This window comes from Labrus mixtus, chromosome 18, assembly GCF_963584025.1.
Source record: "Labrus mixtus chromosome 18, fLabMix1.1, whole genome shotgun sequence".
In the NCBI taxonomy this organism is placed as follows: Eukaryota; Metazoa; Chordata; class Actinopteri; order Labriformes; family Labridae; genus Labrus; species Labrus mixtus.
In genome coordinates, this window is record NC_083629.1 from 14,857,751 (window position 1) to 14,878,388 (window position 20,638).

The window sequence follows — 20,638 nt, forward strand, 5'->3', positions numbered from 1 at the left end:
TGCACATGACCAAATTAGTCCCAGTATCAGCCGTTATCTGGCTCCCGGTGGCCTGCATGCCTGCCTGACCAGAATCGCCCTCTTCCCAGCACTCTGCTACACTACACTGGCTGCTCGGGCCTGAGGAAACCCAGGCTACGGATCCCGGGGTTTGAGCCTCAACAGACTCCGCAGAGCTCCCGCAAACGAAAAAAAAGGCCTTGCTTCCTTTTAAGGCGGCTTGCCTTCCTTTGGTTTATAAATATATGAGATAGAAATTATATATTTATATAGCAAGTGAGGGTCAGTCGGTTCTCTGAGGTAAAATAATAAGCTCTGGGAAGGTGGAGGAAAATAATAAATGAGATTGTAGAAGTGTAGACCTGGGGATATTTGCTTACTTTAGGTTCTGCCGGCAGCAGATGTACACCGACCTTGTAACTTTGAGTTTGTGGAATGGCTGTGCTCAGTGGACGCCCTGGCAGAGTGCGCTCTCTCCTGCATAAGCAAAGCCGAGGGAAGATTAGAATTTGCACTTGGCTGGCATTACTACATGAGTCACTCATGCCCTCCATGTGACGTCTTAAGTAAGTTTCAAGTAGCAAAGTCTCAAAGTAGAAGATTAGCCACTGGCATATGTATTCATCTTAATTCATGTAGTATTTTTCTGCTTGGTACTTTGAGCTCCACAGTCCCACGACCTTAGGTGCACTGGAGATTAGTTTTAATTTCAAAAGCACTTTCTGAAAAACTTCTCATGTTTAATTAGAGGAGCTGAAAAAGCAGGGATAAAAGAGTGTATGAAAAATTGATATAAAGAATTCCTACAGCCTGTTCGTTTCATGTGATATTCAGGGTAAAAAATATCTTAAGTGTAGTTCAAAGAACATACAAACAGGAGCACGCGAGTACATGCATAGCACCAAACACATGCAAATGCATACATACACAAGATGCTACAGAGGCCCAACAGAGACGGGAAGAGTGTGTGTCAGGGGGACAGGAGGGATGCAAAGAGGTGCCAAAGACCACAGCACACTGTCTGTGCCAAGCAGAACTGAGCGCCCGCTGCCATCCAAACATAAATAAAGTGCTTTTGGCTCCCTGCAGCCACCAGTGTGTGCCGTGCATCCGCCAAGCATGGTTTTTTTTTCTAACAAAGTTAAAAACAGGACAAATTTGATGCAATCACTTGCTGGAAATAAATATGTGCCACATCTTGGACGGATAGGGTGTGAATCAGATGGTCGGTCAGTTATTAAGTTTCGTAACATAACTTCAGGATAGATTTCCTCTGCAGCCTTGGAGGGAGAAGACTCAAATTGGGCACATCACAGAAGTTTCTCCATATTTACTTCTTGCAGCTATGCAGGATGCCAACAGGAGAAGCACATATTGAACCATATGAAAAACGTGCTGAATGTCTTTACTGGAGAGTTGTGATTTATATTCTAAAGAATTTACCAATATTTGGCGGGATCGACTTTGTAGATTCAAGTCTTTGTGACAAAAAAAAAAATCAGCAAATCACAGAGACAAAAATCACAATTTCTGTTTGGTTTTGTATGTAATTTGCCAGTGAATCAGATGCCGTGTTTGTAAGTATGTGTGGGTGTATACGCAAGTGTGCGCGGGTCCCGTTCCAAAGAGCCCCAGGCTCTATTCCCACTCTTCGCCCTGACTGATTATGGCCTTGATCTCTGCTGCTTCTTGAACGACGCTCACTGCTGTCTGTGCCCTGGCCCATGACTCTTGGGCGGGGAAAAGAGGCATATTGCCATATCAACATCGCTCTCTCCCTGCCAAGGAGCTGACCTGCCACTCACACCATCAGCCGGATTCACTCTGTCTCTGCCCCATCATCTCCTCACCTCCGTCCATGCCACTTCTGTTTGCTCACAGATAGCTCCCTGCATAAATAGAAGGGTATAAAGCCCCATAAGCCCTTGCTCCACTCCTCACCCTGTTTGGTTACTACTGACTTTAATACCTTGAGATCAAAGTTGCGCAGAGGGTGTAAATCCCAGGAATAAGCTGGAGGAATTCATAGTGGCAACAGTCACTGCTGCTAACACTCAGATGCCACATTGCAATAACACTTAGAAGACATATGTAAGCCAGCAGCATGTTGATGTACAAAATCAGGTCGAATTAAGAGAGGCAAAATATTCCAAAAAATGCTAAAATATAGAAATTATGCCAAAGTCTATAAATAATATTTACTGCATGACTGTATGGATGCTCTCTTTGCTATCAAAGCTTCTGTGTAATGTAGACTTTCAGGCTGGGTGTCAGCTTACACAAACTGCTTAAGTGAAATCCATCTCCTCCATCCTAGGCTGTGGGAGCTAACTGCCCACTGTCTGGCTAGCTGACTGGTAAAGTGAAACCCCGACCGGCATGCGATCGCTCTGATGTGGGGATTTCTTCCGGGACTGGACACGCAGCTCCATTCCGGAGGAGTGACTCCAACAGGAAGTAACACATTAACAGAACAATCAAGTTCCTTGTTAGGGAGCTTAACACCGCCAGAGACTGCCATTAACACCACTGGGGGATCTGGTCAGCTGATAAGGTCTGACAGAAGGAAGGCACAGTATAGGCTTTTCATGTTACAAGGAATTGTAAGCTCAGACTGAGACCAACCAGGGCTGAATGTTTTTGAGTCTTTTGGATTGTTTATTCTAAAAAGGGCTTAAATTAAAAAGGTTGAATGTAAAAATGATATGTGAGCACATGTGCAAAGGTCAATCAGAGAGGTTTGGAAACAGCTGCATTAGCATTAATGTCTTGGCATGTTTATTTTTAAAGAATAAATCTGTCTGTGAATGCCATGAAAAACTAATTTAACTGATGCTATGATATGATGTAATTATTATCAGTGTTGCCAAAGCCTATTGTTCCTTGCCCTGAAGGAGAAATACACACTTTTGTTACCAACGAACTTTTGCACTGAGTGGCATTTTTAGTCATTTTTAGTGAGCACCTACAATGTAATTTATTTTGAGTCAATCTAACAGACACCTTCCTTTTCACAAAAATACTCACTGGCATCCAAATTCTTTTATGTAAACAGTCCCCATAAGATTTCACGTTTTACTCCGGTTCGAGCAATATTTAATAAAAACGGTTTAATTAATGTAATAAGGTATTTATTGGCAAAACACATTTTTAAACTATTAGTCTGGATGACTTGATGTGGGGGAGGAGAGTTTAGAAAAGTATTTAGAGACAGAAATGCAAATTTTTTATTTGGATCCTTTCATGGCCGCCCGACATGTTTAATAAGAGATACGTCTAATGAAGCAAATGGTTGGGAGTATATACACGATACACTGGAACACACAAAACCACTGGTGACATTTTTCTCTCTTTAAGGTATCATTAATGTACATAAACACAAATCCACTGCTTCTGTTAGCATGCTAATCCTGAAGCAAAGTGCAGGAGTGAGGAGATGTAACTTTAGCTTCTGGTTTTCATTAACCATTGCATACATTAGTCTAACAAAACCTTACCCTGATGATGTCATGTATTCAATGCAAAATCATTCAACTTGTTCAAACAATACAAATTTTCTGTGGCAAGCTGTTATGGCTAACACCGGTTAGATATCGCCAAACACACCAAACTCCAGAGACTGATAGCAACGAGATGCAAATCTTCCCACATTAAAGCTGATTCAGTGTTTGGCATAGCTGCAATGCTACTGCTGAGATAATTCTGTTATGTTCTTGTCAGATAACATTCATTTTGACATTTGTAAGACTCCCAGAGCTTCTTAAAAATTCTTATCCAAGGGGGTATTTGCTTTTCAAATATTTATTATGGAGGCAGATATTTAGAATATTCAATGTAGTATCTGCAGTGAGGGCTGTGCATATATTGTGGAGATGATGATGGGACTTTCTGTACCACATCCAAGGACACCAGATAAACCTGTCCCACCTTACTACCCCTCGTCTCCAGGCTCCTTGCAACCCTTGGAGACGAGGAGACCACAGCTGTATGTGTGGCAGGTGGACTTCCTGTCTTTGTAATTAGAACCAAATTAGGTTAAACTGCAGTTCTTCCCCCAGCCCACAGTCCACAGAGAGTCTCTGACCCTGCACCTCCAGGCACACAGAATTAGCGCGGCCACACACTGGGAGCCTAATGGACGACCGTGTACACCCCGGCTGCTGCTAAGTAACACCCTGCACCTGCACATATCACACATCCCATGCTCTCTCATCATTAAACATAACATTATATAGCTCCTGAGTGTTAACACAGTAGGGCTGCTGCTGATGCTGTTGTGGTTGTGCAGGTGGGGTTGGGATGTGAATGAAAGCTGGGGTCCTATTGGTGTGAGATAGAGTCTTTATTTTGGGTGTGAGGAAGAGCTCTAATTGAAGACTGATGGATTTACATTAATTTCCTGCTCACACCTGCCTCCTTTATCTGCTCTCAGATAGCACAGGAGCGATGGGTCTGCTGGCAGGACTGCCAGCCTTTCTATTATGAATAATGGGCAGAGCTGCGCGCATGCCTCTCTTCAACGTACACAACCACACAGAAACGGTATTATTCAGTGCGGTTGAGCACAGTAGCAAATGTACCTGAGAAAGTGTGAAGCCAGCGTGTTTGGGCTGCCAATAAAAAAAAGAACAGAACAGGGAAGAGGACAGGTGCAGCCCCTCTCCTGCTGTTGTGTGTGTTCATACCACACAGCTCAGATTCGGTCGACAAAATGAGCAGATTTTTCAAGTGACAACACTGCAAACAAAAGTAACTGAAATAAGTTTGTTCAAATCTGGCCGTTATCCAGGGCACATGAGCGATAACAAACCATATTACACAGCTGCATTGAAAACTCGATTCCAGATGGAAAATATGAGAATTCGAAGGTGTGAGTTTTTCATTTATCAGACTGCTGCGATAGGAAACACAGAATGTTGTTAAGGAAGAATCTCTGATCCAGCCTGTTTCAGTACTACATTTCCTCATATCCACCCACAGAAATAAGTCCAGCAATAAGTCAAGTACATTTGATGAATATGCTGTTCAAGCAACTCGATAACCTTCATGATGTCTGCTTCTCCCTTCTTTTCTCTTACTTCTCCTATGTGCAATCCCATTTTTTACTAGTGCCACATATTCTTCTACCTACCAATATATTTATATACCAGTGCAATGCAACTTCATGACTCCTCACTCTAGTGTTTCAGACCTGAATGAGGGTACAGTGATCAGATGTGGAATGACCGAAGAAGTTGACATTGAGATAAGAGAAGAAGAAGAAGAAGAAGAAGACAGTGTGATAATGTTGGACAGGGATGAAAATAAACAAATAGATGATTGTGATTTGATGTGAAATTGACTCTTAATTTCTGTAAATAAATACATTAATCTGAAACTAAATCTTTTAGGCGCATAATATATTGTTCATTTCATCATTTATCCTGATGTCTTGAAAACCTGTGTGCTAATATTATTGTTATTGTGGGCATATTGGTATCATATTGTGGTTATCTCTGCTTCTCACATCCCTATTTTTTATCTACTTATAGATATATTTCTACTATTGCAAACAACCAGTGGCATGTATTTAACTACTAATGCAACATATTGTTTGACTACTGCAGTATGTTTTTCTGGAGCAATATGCCCTTTTTTACGTGCAATATACAGTAAGTTATATATTATGCATTTACATGCTATACAGTGCGGTATACATCGTTTCACTTGCATGTATGTTTTGCTATGTCGTGGATGTTGTGCACTTCATGTGAGATATTACTTATTTTTTGTAACTTCTATCATGAAAATGAAGGCTTTCTATCTCCTGGCATGTTCTGTCCTTGTGGTCTATGTATCGCTTACATGGTGCTGCCATCATCGAGTGTTGGTTCCAGTCTGTTTTCATTATCAGCTTTGAAATTGATTTTTTTTTATTTAGTCCCTTCTTCCAGTCTTTTGAAGATTAAGTTCCTCAGGAACTCCAGAGTATTTTAGTTTAAGTTGTTTGAGGACTTCAGAGTGGTTAAATGAGGAACATCAGACAGTTCATGGTGGAACAGAAGGGTAATGTCAGTTGCGTAAAAAAGAAAGAAAGTTGAGGACCAAATCGAAGGAAGTGAAAATTCAATTTATTTAAACCAAAAAAAACAAAAGGCTTACCTTAAAAAAAAAAAAATCCAAGTTAAAATCCCAAAAGGAGAAATGAAGGAGCCAAGAGAAAACACTGGAAAGAGGTAAGACATATGAACTGACAACAAGAGGGAAGGTACACAGACACTAAACACACAGGAGCTAATCAAAACCAGGTGTGAGAAACAAGACACAGGTGAAACTAATGGGGGCAATCAAAACGGAGGGGAAACAACACAAGAACCGCTGGGAACAAGAACTCCAAAATAAAACAGGAAAGACACACAGAGGACTCAAGAACATGAAAGTAACAATACACACAAGAGTGAAAAACATGGGATGCCTCATGAGGATACAGTCCTTGTCACAGTGACCATGTGTTTGAATCATATGGTGTTGTTATTTAAGTATATTAAGTAAAATAGATAGTTTCCTTATTTAGAATTGCAGCGATGGAACGCTAATTCTGTTAGCCAGTGAATGGCATATTCCAGTGTGTTTTAGCATCAAGCTAACAAACTAAGATTTACATCTAGGTACATCTGTGAGAAATTGCCCCCCCTGCGGAGAACAATGCACAAGCCGCCACGGCCACTAACTAACTCTGCATTAGCCCGCACATGTGTCACCCTATCAAAGTCACAAGTTTGAAGTTACTGTGTTTAACCAAAGGGAACTTAAAACTGTCCCTAATTTGTCTGTTTGGTGTTTGGGGGAAGCCTGACCTAACATGGAGTCTTGAGGCTTGGATGTCCAGGGGCTAATAGTGAAGAGCCCTGAGCTGTCAAATGTGACTGACAGAGCTAACTGCTCCACAGAGATGATGGAGAGGAGGATCAGGGGAGGACAAAACAAACTGCTCTGTGTGGGAAGTCAGGGAAGGGAGGGTGAGAAAGAGAGGGAGGGAGGGGAGATGTGGAAGCTGTAGGAAAAAAAAAGAAACGATGGAAAAAAGAGGAGTATAATATCTCCTCCAATGGTTCGGGGCAGACCCCACCAGCTGGAGAATAATTGCTGAGTTGGGGAAGGGAGAGGGGAACAGGCTCACATGATTGACTTGTCATTGATCATAATCTTAATTGCATGCATCCAAATCCCCTGGGTGTGATTTGTCCACTTGGCTCGTGTGTGAGTGAGTGTGAGGCTGTGAGTGTGTTTGTGTTTGTGTATGCATGTGTGTGTTTATTTGCATGTCCAGTAGCTGGTTGTTTGAATGTTAAGTCCCAATTAGGTGTTGAAATAAAGAACACTTAAAGCTATTGAGCTGAAGAGTTTGGGGAGAGTGTTCTCTTTGTGACACATTTGGCCCTTTAAAGGCTGAATTAGATGTTCTTTTAGAGACTAATTGAACTAAATCACCTTTATATATAACTTAATGACATAATTAAGACCTGAAAATAACAACACACATTTTTCACCCAGATTTCCACATATTTTGTAAAAACCAGTGCCGTGATATACAACGAAGGGCTGAAACAGAATTCCTGTAGCCTCAGAGGAAAGAGTATCCAAAAATGATGCTTTAGCTTTTTGTTGTTCAGAAATGATCCCACTGGGGCGCTGGTGGCGCATTGGTTAGTGCGCGCACCCCATGTACTGAGGCTTTAGTCCTCCAAGCGGGCGGCCCAGGCTCGAATCCGACCTGTGGCTCCTTTCCCGCATGTCATTCCCCACTCTCTCTCTCTCTGATTTCTGACTCTATCCACTGTCCTATCTCTACAATAAAGGCACAAAACGCCCAAAAATAAATCTTAAAAAAAAAGAAATGATTCCACTAAAGGCCCAGATGTAAAATACCCTGTTATACTATTTGATTGAATCACAGGGTAAAATCTTTATGTAATAAAAAAAACTACAGAACAATCTTTGCATTGCTTAGCTTCAATAGTTACAGTTTAGAAATATAGCTGAGTGTCAGGATTCCAATGATTTTCTTACTTTTGATAACTCTTGTGCCTTATATGCGTGTCTTCTTCACAGCTCACTTATTGTGTGTTATTCTTTTGAAAACTTAGTTTCTGGTTCTTAACCTGGTCTGGTGTTAATTCCTCCAAATAGCAGCTTTTAAGCACTTTTAATCATTTGTTAACAAGTGACCTTAAGAAATAAGCCCCATTGGTTTCCACTCCACTGTGGGCGGGACTTTATTGCGCTCTGTATCAACAAGTAAAATAAAAAGACCAATACAACTCTGTCTGCACGTTACATTTTAAACTAACGCAAACAGCCAGTAAGCTTAGCATACTAGAAAGCTTAGCAAAGTGTAAAGTGTAGGTTTGTCCGTTGGTAGCACACTCGGCACATTTAAAGCTTTTAATATGACACTTTTTTGGCTCTAGAGAGTCGAAGAAGTGCTGGTAGATCCAATCTGTCGTTCTATGCTAAGCTACAGTATGCTAACTAGCAGTAGCTTGTATGTGTATCATATCAAAGGGAGAATAATACCAGACTCTACGCCTAAGCCATGGTCATCAAGCAAAAATAAAATCCCCCAAAATAAAAGTATTGCTTTGAACATTAAGATGATTTAAAATTAAATATTTTCTAGCAATTGATTTAGAAATATATTGTGTAAACCTACAGTAAATGTGCCTTTAAATGTATAATGAGAGAGACTTTGGATGATCACATTATAACATATAACTGCAGCTACGACACCTATGATCTTCAAGTTATTTAAGTCCAATTTTCTCAGACAATGGCTCTGTTATGGGGAAAGCCTTAAGACATACTTGACTGCACTATAACGTAACCCTTTAAGTGGTACAATAAATGGACATGCATTACAGAATTTATGAGGCAGTTGTGTGCATTTGAGGGAGTAAGATTCAATGTAATAATTCACAGATGTTTCAAAACACAAACTGTTAGCCTGATATAGAAACTTTTTTTTTGATTGGCCGGGTTAAAAAAAAAAGGCAGTGAAGCGTCCATGGAAATGTCAGGCAATTCTTACATGTAGTTTGATGAGTAAGTGAACCCACTGATTCACCCTGATTTCCAAATACAGTATGTATATGTTTCATATTAGTGGCCGACAGAAAATGATCAGAAAATGATCTCACCCACTCTCTCGCTCTCGCTCTCTTACACACACACACACACACACACACACATACAAACACACACACTAAAGAGTCAGCTTTCTTCCCATGTGTTTTCTTGTTTTATGGAGGGATTGATGTGTGGTTAAAAAGCAATTCTAGAGTGAGAAACTGACCTTTCTTTAATGCTTTCTTTTAACATTTGCACAAATGGGATTTTCATGAACAGGCTCTGGTGAGCATTAAAACAAAGGCCAACAACTGGAACAGTATTGCCAATGCCAATGGAATTACTGCATGACTAGCAGGAAAATACATACACCACCCTGTTCTATTGTACACACTTGGATCACTGGCACAAAACCATTAACTGACACTGGGGGAAAACATCTGTAAAGCTTGGCATGTAGACCTCCTTGAAGTACTTAAACTAAATTTGTATATATCTTATTACTTTTACCTAATTCAGAGATTAGAAAATGTGTTAAGAATGTGTTTAGTTAAAAAGGTCAGTCTTCTGAGTTTGTATCTGAATGTGGAGTTCATAGCAGGTGATGTTTCCGTGTGTGAGGAACCTTTGGGGGCTCAGCTGTGGGACCACAGGAGGGTCTACAAACCACCAGCCAGTCATGAGACGTTTGACACTATGTAACCATATGTTTTCCACGACAAAAAAATGGCTGTTACTGTGAAAAGACAATGTAAGAGACATTTTCATTCAAACATAAATTTGGCTGTTTTTATTACACAGCAACAATCACGAATAATATATTTTTAGACCCTGAGGTCATTTAATAAGAAATTTAAAAATACATGATTAAAGAAAGTAAAAATAACATACATGTGGGGTCAACATTATGATACAGTCAGCAAAATTACCAACTGTATATCTCAAAGGGATAGTTTGCTATTTTTGCAGTGGGGTTTGTCAGTGCTGATCAGTGCGCTCCAGGTGGATGAACACGTACGTATGCGGAGCACCAAAGTAGTGCTCAAATTAGTTGACTTGCTGACGATAAAGAATAGTGCTGAAAAATGTCTTAATAATGATACACTTGTTTTCAGGTCGGGATTTCTTAAAATTATCTTACAAGGTAAAAATGAGTACGTCTGCATAGTTGTATAGCATAGCCAGGAGCTGGCACGCTCTTTAAGGGGGTCCTAGCTAACCAGCATCTCCTGTTGCTGATATACTTACTATTGACAAGTACCTCACACACCTCAAAAATACCAGATTATCCCTTTAATTTAGCAAATCTGGCAATTTGTCTTAACCCCAAATTAGGAATTTTTGTCCATTACTATTAACTTATATCAGATCTGTCAAAAACTCTGCAAATTAAACGTAGAGTTACTTATGTGGGTGAACTGACCCTCTAAACACATTAACAGGAGGACAGTGAGCTCAATTGAAGATACTCCTGTGTGTAGAAATGCATGAGCACGTTTGCAAGTTATCGTGGGGAGAGAGAGTGAGAGAGAGAGAGAGAGAGAGAGAGAGAGAGAGAGAGACAGCGTATATGTGCGTCAGCTGCCCGAGAGAAGCTGGAATCAGGACAAGGTTAATGTTCTATGACAGACAGAAGCCAGCAACTCTCTTTAATGTTGCTCCCATTAGGGCGCTCCCGGTGCTCACATCCCACTCTAGCATCCTTTAGAAGACGCCTCTGCCAACAACTGGTGGGAGAGCAGCAGCGTGCCAGCTGCCAAACATGACATTTGCTGGCTAGGCCACTGAACCCCAGCGGGTGACATCTGCAGAGCAGCCTTTCATCCCCTCGTCGGGTACCTGTGTGGCCCCCGGCCCCTGAGAGCCGGGATGAATGCACTCACTCTTCCTCCCAGCTGGGTTCCTCATAGCCACAGGGCCGCAGCGCTTACACACATGCGCACAGACCGATATACAGCAAACACACACACACACTACACACACACAAATGTTTGAGTACATGTGTTCTACACACACACACACACACACAATCCAACTCATAGACTCACACAAAAAGCGCACCACCTCTACCTCGCAAACACCTCCAAACAACAAACAGCTCCCAGCGTCAACATCTGCAGCTCTGGGGGCTACTTTTCTTTCCCCTTGTCGTTTCATCATCACGGGGCTGGCACTCAAGTTTTGCTGCTGCTATTGTTAATTCAACCACAGGCCCCGCTGCAACTGGCAACAAGCGACGCTTACATATCCTCAGCGGAGTTTGATCAAATATGCAAACGCAGGCTGGGGCAGATATGGGTAAACACGTAGATTAGGATTGGAATACGTAGATCAACAGACAGAGAAGTAGAGAAAGATACAGGTATGTGAGGATTTGAGGAATAAGGAGACTGGTAATTAAAGGAGAACAACAGTTAACATTCAAATCAGCTGAAAATATGACTTGCACATCTGTCTAATTGTTTTAATCCTGCAGTTCATCTTAATGATGTATAAATCTGCTGATTTGCAACATGCTGATGTTTGATTGGTGCATATAAAAAAGCTAGTGCTAAAATGACATGCTTGTGGTAACAGCAAAGTATTTCCAAGCTCCAGGTTATTCAAATTAAATGGTTTTTGTTTGTCCCAATCATGGATCTCATTTCACATCAGTAATGTCCCACTCTCCCCCATCTTGCAGCGTGCGATGATACAGCTGATTGTCGGGATTCGATTCACTCCCAGAAGTGTCTACTTCAACGCTGACAATTTGTTCCTGTTTCTCTTCTCTATCTTTTTAATCAGGCGTGATCTTTGACCACTTGTTGTTATGAGTGCTTCTGTGTAGGGGTTCTGCTCCCGGCTGACATCCCATTAGCCCCACATTAGGAAATTCTAATCACTGTGCCACCGGGACGCTGGGACTCACAGCTCCTATTTCACTTAACCTCCAGCAGGAGAGATCAGACTCTGCGTCTCAATGTTTGTCCCTAATTACCTCCCTACAGTGAGCTGCCACACGCAATTTAATCCAATTTTCATCCCCTCTCATCTTTAACATCTAGCAAAGCAGTCACACATGCACACTACAGGTTCTACCTACAAGCATGGTGGCTCTAATCACATGATTGATCTGTTTTATTTTAACAACCCTTGAGTGGACGCACATATGGGAAGTTTGGTCTCTAACTTAGTCTGAGTAGGTAAAGGGACACACAATGTCTGAAAACTGGCCCACATAAATCCTAATAATGGCTGACATCTGACTGATGTATTCATAATTTGACTTGGGTTGGGAAAGCTATCGCCACGCTTCAATTTGTGCTGGGCTTTGTGTTTGTTCATTATATCAAGCTCAGTTTGCCGCTAAGTCCTGTTCACAAACTATCGACATTTTATCCTAAAAAGGCGCGATTTGTAGTGAGGACATTTCGACAGTGTTATTTAGATGATTAGAAAAAACTGGACAGACATTGCCCAAATGACGAAAATCTGAAATGAACATGATTGTATTCACCAGATGACAGTCTTTGGGCTGTTAAACAACGCTGTGGGGACAAATTAAACTGCTGAAGTCAAACCCTAATGCTGTATTTTTTGAGCTTTTGAGGCTTTTGCGTTATTTATGAAAGCGACTGGGCTGTGTCCGAGTGAAACTAAATCTTCATCAACTCAAAATCCAAGGGAAAAGATGTCACAGGACCAGACTGATTTCATGCCAAGTGAGAAAGAACATGGATCTAAAACATTTCCACCAACAGAGACAAATATCAAAATGTAGAACATCCAAAAGCGACACTCTTTTACTGAAATAAACAGTGTGTTTTTGTGCTCAATTGTTTGCATCCCAGCCAGCCTGACTATAAGCAGGCATGCTTGTGTGCATATGTTCCTATATTTGCATGTTTACATCTTTGTGTGCATGTGTTTGTGTGTGTGTGTGTGTGTGTGTGTGTGTGGTTTAAAAGCTGTGATGGTGTCCCTACATGTTTCCTGTTTAACACACAGTCTTGGTGCTCATTATCATGTCTCCCTGGGCCTGTTCTGGTGTTCAGAGCCCCACCAGAGGAGACTTTGGCTCGGTGGGAGAGGTGTTGGAGGCGGCCTGGCCCCGCTGCGCTCCTTCCTTCCCCCTCCGCAGGGTGCCAGGCACAGCGTGTACCAGTGGCAAGCCAAGCCTGACGATGAGGCCGCCTGCACAGCCAACGGCGCGTTTGAACAGGGCAGGGGGCTGCCACGTCGTGCCGAACACACACATGCAGGAAGGCCTACAAAACAAATGCACATGAGACACGTGTCTCCCGAAGGCCGACTCCTGGTGGGTTGGACACATGTTTGGAGGATGCAGTGGAGGTGAGAGAGAATGTGTGGCGTCTAATTTAACTGAGTTTGTGCAGGTGAGAAACATCACAGATATAGAGTTTTAAGAATTGGACTGAGATTGATCACCCTGAGTGAGTTTGTGTTGCTTTTGTTGAGTTATTGTAGAGTCATGAACCAATTTAGGACGCTTGTTGTTTATACAATAAAGTATTACATCCTTGAGAAAGTTTGAAATATAAAGTGACTGCAGTTCAGTGTTCTACCTTCCAACTTTGTCAGTCTTGATGCAATGATTCAGTCTCCTCCTCCCCTGACTTCAGAATTTCAGCATATTGCGTGTTCTGCATTAACTTTTGATACAGTCATATGTTCAGCTCTCAGGTGAGCCTCCCGACTATGAAATATTAAACCTATGAATTCAAGGAGATGTCACATTCTGTGTTTCATCCATTATGTACATCGACACTACATTGTTGACTCTTTGAATTCTAATAGGTATGGATAAAAGAAGAAGTAGTGCAAATCTTCCTGTTGGCTTTGCAGCTTGTTTTTCCCAGCATCTGTTTGGTTTGTGAAGTCTCAACTTTTTCGCGGCTTCTTCTAGTCCTTTTTTTCCAGGCGAAAATGAAAATCTGGTGAATGCTGGAAATGTTAAAAGAGCATTAGGAAGGCATCCTAAAATTATAACTGTGAATATTGGCTTGAAATGTGTTAGCACGTGAATTTGTGTGTCTAAGTGTGAATGTTTTTGCACAACTTTCTCTTTTTTTTTGTGTCACATCTCTTCTCATAACGATCTGTGGGAGTCAATCCCACTCAGTCGCCACTCCGTCTGATATACAAACACTAATGCATGCTAGGAAAGAAAAAAAAGAGATACACACACACCTTTGAAGACACACAAATCACTGCACCCCCATTGGAACAGCAAAAAGGGAACACTGTTCTGCAAAAACATCAGCAGCCCTCACAACTCTCCTTCCACTCTTAAACTCTCCCTCGCTCTCACAGGCAGTCAGGGGAGACGGGGAGTTCAGCAGGGGGAGAGATTGGGTTACGGTGACATAAATCTCCTCCTCTCCTCATCTTGTGTGTGTAGGAGGTGGGCAGCAGGGTGACGAGCCTCTTAACACTAGTGTCTTTGGGAATGCCGGCATGTTCCCTGGAGGAGATAGAGCCGATAGGCCTGGCGCCTCCAAGAGTCTCTCTCCCTCAACCCCTCCCGTAGTTGTCTCTCGCCCTCTCTGCTTATCTCAGAGAAACCACAATAGGGTTTTGTACGCTGGAGCAGAGCAAGGAGGCTTTCAGATGGCAGCAGAGGAGGAGCCAGTGTTGCGGTGTAATGCAACACACCACACAACTTCTAATAATCAAACAAACCTCCATGTTCACATGGCATATATTACACTGCTTTTGCTGTTTGCACTGTCCAGTCACAGGCAGGATATAGTGTTTGTTGAGTCCATGTCAAATGTTTAAATAAAACCATGAGTGATTCTACTTTTAGTTTCCACTCTAGCTTTTTTGCATGCTATGTTTTCACTTGTCTTCAAGTTCATTTTTTCAAAATATCTTTTTGGTCCACCATGTCTGGTTTAGGTTATGCACATCAATGACTCCACTGCATTGCTGTTAATACAGATAAATGGGTGTTGGCATTGTTTACTGGATAGTACAAAAGGACAGGCTCAGGCACCAGAGGGCAGAACCAGGTACCAGCCAAGCTATGGGGAATTAGATCTGACTAAATAAAGGTCTGTCGAAAGATGTACTGATAAAACCCAGACTGTCGCTACAGACTGAGGTCTTTCTGATTCCTGACAGTTTGCTGGCTTGCTAACATAAACCTCCCTGTTAGTTACTTTAGCTGTTTATTTTTTACAGAGGCTAAAAATGTAACGTATATGATTGGTGCATTGTCTGTTGTACTAACCAATAGCAGAAACCTCTTTTCATGTACAGAGGTAGAACAAAAACAGTATTTACAAAGGACCACTACTAATTTGGGACACTGGTACTGGTATGGGACTGATACTGTTACCGGAATTGTACAGATACTGGTATTAGTATTGGACCTATACGGTTATCTGTATGGACTGATACTGGTATTGCGATTGAATTGATATTTCTTATACTTATAGGAGTGATACTTATATCTGTATTGGACCCATTAACAAAAGAACATTCTTTGAAAGACATGAACATAAGCAGAATCCATTTAGCCTGCATGACACTGGAAAATACTGTGCAACCTAACACATAGCATGTATATATTGAGCAGAGCTGCTATCCAACAATGAAATGCTAACTTGTCATTTGTGTTTCAGGTTTTGTGTCCTAAGGTCAGATGTTACCAATCTGAAGAATACAGCAAGCCAATTGTGCAGCACTCTCCATAAATCTCATCTGATGGAAGCTTCACAACCTTGATGATTGCAGAGGCCAAAGGCTGTGCTCTTCCATGTATTTTCTTGGGGGGGGGAGGGGGGGGGACTAAATTGGAGAGCCAACGGCTGTAATAGGAAAAAGCCTTGGAGACACTTGAGTCCCCCTGACGAAGAGAATAGCAATTATTCTGGAAAATCAATTTTCTACCCAATCTTTCTCCCTTATCGACCGAGAGGCTCCTTGGAGGTAGAGAAGGTGACAGGAAAATTTATATCCCAGATTCTATTAGTGGATCTCTATTTGCTGCGTGCATTGAAGACAGGCTCTTTGTTTTCCCTGACATTTGGGCTCAGCATAAACACCAGAGCTGAGCACAGTCAGACCTGCTCTCTTATAATAGTCCCTGTGTATGAAAATTGATTTTATTCTTCTTTCTAGAAGCTTATTCAATTTCAGTGATTTAATGCTAGTACAGACTCGGCTCCCCATTACATATTCCATTTGTTGGATGGTTTAAGAATAGAGAGAGGTAGCATGAATATGGACACCTCTATAGCTGCAGCAACCACTTACTGAAATAGACTCTGACAGTCAATATGAAGTGTTCTCCACTCTCGACTAGTTTATGTTAAATAAAATAAAAACAGCTTCACTGTAGGTGCTGCCGTTCCTTCTCTGTGTTCATACTACGTTTGCATGGGTGTGCAAGTGTTTGAGCGGGTCATAGCTCTTCATGATTATTCCCACAGTCTTATCTGTGTTTATTTCCCCACTGTGAAAAGCAGATTGCTCCCACATTCTTTGCATGTCCTTCTCTGCCCAAGATTTATAGTTGTGTTTATCCCATTAATACGTCAAGACATTATGTAAACAGGCTAGACTATAGCAGTGGTCATTTCACTGTTTTATACATCTTTACCACTGCAGTGTTTCTGTTTTCCCTAAGTAAGTGTGCATGCATTTATTTGTGTGTGTTGTGTCAGTCTGTGCTTGACATTACAAAGACATAAATCAAAAGTGGCAGTGCACTGATATGAGCTAATAAAACTCCCTGATCTGGAAGGGCCAGAGCCCCCATTGGCATACACCCTGCAATACACCCCACTGGCAGTCTCTCTCTCACTTTCTCTCACACACACACACAGACACACACACACACACACACACACACACACACACAAACACACACACACACACACACACACATACACACACTTGCCCAAGATTTCTGTGGGGCCATTTTCATGATTAGCCATAACTCCTCTAGGGGAAATTCATGTATGTTGTCTGTTAGGCACACTCATACATATGCCCATTTCTACACACTTGTGTACACACATCCAGGATGGAGGAAAAAGTATTCAACACACACACACACACACACACACACACACACACACACACACACACACACACACACACACACACATGTTTCCTCCCCTGCATGTCTTCATATCCTGACGCAGCAATGAAAAAGGGGGATCAGAGGATTTTCAGTGCTTATCCTGAGAAGATGCATTTGCCTTCTGTTACCAGGTACCTCTCTGCAGGTTCTACCTTCCCTTTATCTCAGCCCTCCATCGCTTAGTAGAGGATAAAAGTGTCCATGCAAAGCATACATGTGTATGTGTGAGAGTTTGTGAAAGGGGGGGGGGGGGGGGGGATTTGGTGAGGGTTGTGACTGTTGAAACAGATGCCGGTATGTGTGTGTGCCACCTATGTCAACATGGCCGGTCTCCGGACTCAATGCTGTTCGAAGATAGGATCCTGCCCACAGAGCCACAGAGTCTAGACTCCAGATGTGTTCACATACACAAAGACACACACACACACACACACACACACACAGCCGTTTACTCACACATAATTAGCTCTGGATAATAATCCCTCTCTTAACTCTTAAAAAGAGACAATACTCACTGAATTGCAGATTTTCTTGTTTATGAGCAACAGAGGACATCTTCACTGTTCAGTAAGTGGGAGTGGAGTGCAGAAACACCCTTTCACAATGACATTTGGATGTAGTTAGGCGGTGAAATACCATCAACCACCATGCTCACTTAAACAAACACACTGAATCGATTTCCAGCATTAATCTTACAAGGAACATGCACAATGATGCCAGGTGTCCCTTTTCTCCAGAGAAACTTTATCTGACGGTTTCTAACTTTTGCTTTACAATACAGTAAATATCAAATGTGTTCTTTCATTGTATTGCACATTTAAATTACCTACTGTGTTTTTCTAAACTGCCCTGAAATAAACAGAAACATATGCTAGCCGCATATGCTCAACACCGCTTTATTTAGACTGTTCTATAGCGGCACGACAACAAGAGTGTTTTTGTGAAAAAGACACATGGGTAAATTGCAACTGTTATACAAAACAAGACTTGGGGAAGAGGAAAAGTAAAGAGTGAAAGTGTTTCAGAGCACAGATGCACCCGCTCTCTTGCTATCTCCTGTGCTTGTGGGTATACTGCCGATCCAGCTATTCTTGTTGGTTTGTTAATTGTTTGTCACCCACCAGGTGCCATCTGTCTGTAGTCCCACAGTCCCCGAGCCATGTGGGCCGGCCTGCCTGGCGCCTGCCAACGTCACTGACCTGCAGCAACCGTCCACACCTCCGTCACACACCTCCTGATCCGTCTGGGATAAATAGCTTCTCCCTCAACTTCTGTGCCGCCATCACGGCTTCCCAATCTGTCCTGTGTTAGAGGGTTGGAGGAAGGGGGGGTGTGACAGGAAGAGGGAGGGAGGCAGGCAGGGAGACAAATAGAAGTAGGGAATGGTTTGGATGGATGGATGGATGGATGGAAAGATGACATGGTGAGAACGTCAGAGAGGTCTGGAACTCGGTTCTTCTTTTTTTTTCTCTTTATGTTGAATATACCTGATTGTGTTAAATGGGTTCTTAACGCCATCTGAAATCAATCACAGGCCCTATATCCATATTGTTTTGTGGAGAACCTTGTGATATCATCAAATATCAATCATTGTCCAAGGAATCGACATAAAACCTGTTTTCAGGTGTTGTTTGAAATTAGGTGAACAAGTATGTATGAAGACATAAATGGAAAAGACAGGTATAAAGCAGAAATAAGTGCAGCCAAAGAGGTAAGAATTGTGAGAAAGCTATGAAAAGGAATTAAGAATGTGTACATCACTTTTTACATTTAATGAAGACATTTAAAACACTTGTGTTGTCTTGGTTTGTCCTAATATGAATTGTGTTTCTGTTTTTTTCTGTCCTTTTTCAAATATGAAACGATCGAAAATTTAAAGTGTGTTTTGTTTTGTCCTTTCACCTAACAGTGAAACGACTTCCTCTAAGTATATATTACATAAAAGGGGCAGGTATAAGCACAAGCCTCTACCTTTTCTGTCATTATGTTTCGTTGTCCTGTAATGTATTTTATTGTTGTGTTTTGTAGAGAACAGATATGCTATAAATACAACAAAAATTGACTACTACTAAAACAACAACAATATAACTGTCTGCATCTGTATAACTCCTGTAATATTGTAGAAGTTAAAGTAAAATGTAAATGTTTATTTGAATGCCTCTGCACTGACCCAAAATCAAACCAATAGGATGTAACATCACCAGAAGTTAAGGTATTATGCATTTGGCACAACATTGACGGCCCCTCACCAATTTAAGAGGCTCTCCAACAGGCGAGGGAGGTCACCTTCACCTGGGCCTGATGTTGGGGCAGCTGTGTGTTGAAAAATGAGATCAGCTGCTTGCTCACCGGGATGCATGCTGCAGCCTGGAACTACCCAGGGCCCAGTGCTCCAGCTATCACATGGTGGCCCCAGTGCAATAAAGACAGAGCGAACAGAACACCCCCCCCCACACACACACACATACACACACATACTCTCACTCTCTCTCTCCCAGCCTGCCTGTCTGCTTGCCATCCTGGGGCATGTTGGGTCACCTTGACGACTGGGCCCAGCGAGGGGAGCCGCACCCCACTCCGGGGCAAAGACGGCGGCAGGACGGGTAATGAGGCGTTGCCATGCAAGTGGAACAGATTTTGAATAACCCTGTCCATACACAGATACACATACACACACATACAACGTATTACAGTGATTGTGTTTACAGACGGGACAACAGCTTGTTGGAGAAACCTCTCAGGAGTTCTTAGTCCAGGAAGAAGGAGATTCATGGGCATCGTGGTGGAGGTCAGCAAGTCATGTGGGTAAGTGTTCGCACAGGTAATTTCAATAAAATTAGAATAAATGCGAAGTATGTTTTGAATCTTAAGTAAATTAATTAGACGCCATACTTAAGGTGAATATTGCCATTTTGTAGCAAAGTCAACTTCGTCAGTTCCTACTCTTCTTTTGTGATATCCAAGTTTTCCGGATTGATATCAACATTGCCCCCCTCTTTTAAGCTAAAAAATAAATATATCAGTTACAGAGCCTTTAGTTTGTCAATTTAGGAATACAGTTTCTGATTGGGCGCCAGACTTGAAAGATATCAGGAAGTGGCTAATTGAATGGCTAACAGTGTGTTTGTTGAAGTAGATGACTAGGGACACAAGGGATGATTGGTGAAATTTGCAGAAAGATTTTCATAAAAACCAGAAGTGTTTGGGTTTTGGACTGTTGGTTGGACAAGGAAGCAATGTACAGATGTGATTATCAGATATTGTGATGAGCGTTTTCCCATTTTTTTTTTTTTTTACATCTAATTGTGAGAAATGATAATTCAATAATCATGAAAAAAAAAAATAGGCAGATTAAACGATAATGGAAATATTGTCTATAGCAGCCCTGTTCCACTCCTCTTCGAAATTAATTACCTCCAAGGGTTAAAGGAATAC

At 41.8% G+C, this 20,638-nt stretch overlaps 1 protein-coding gene across 1 annotated transcript in view; it reads left to right on the top strand.

The window, feature by feature from the left end:
• Positions 1–5,250: 5,250 nt before the first annotated feature.
• asap2a (ArfGAP with SH3 domain, ankyrin repeat and PH domain 2a) overlaps positions 5,251–20,638 on the top strand; it is a 310,370-nt gene continuing 294,982 nt past the window's right edge. The window contains exon 1 of the mRNA XM_061062247.1: positions 5,251–5,276. The gene's annotated coding sequence lies outside the window, so the exon portion shown is untranslated. The remainder of the gene's footprint in view (positions 5,277–20,638) is intronic.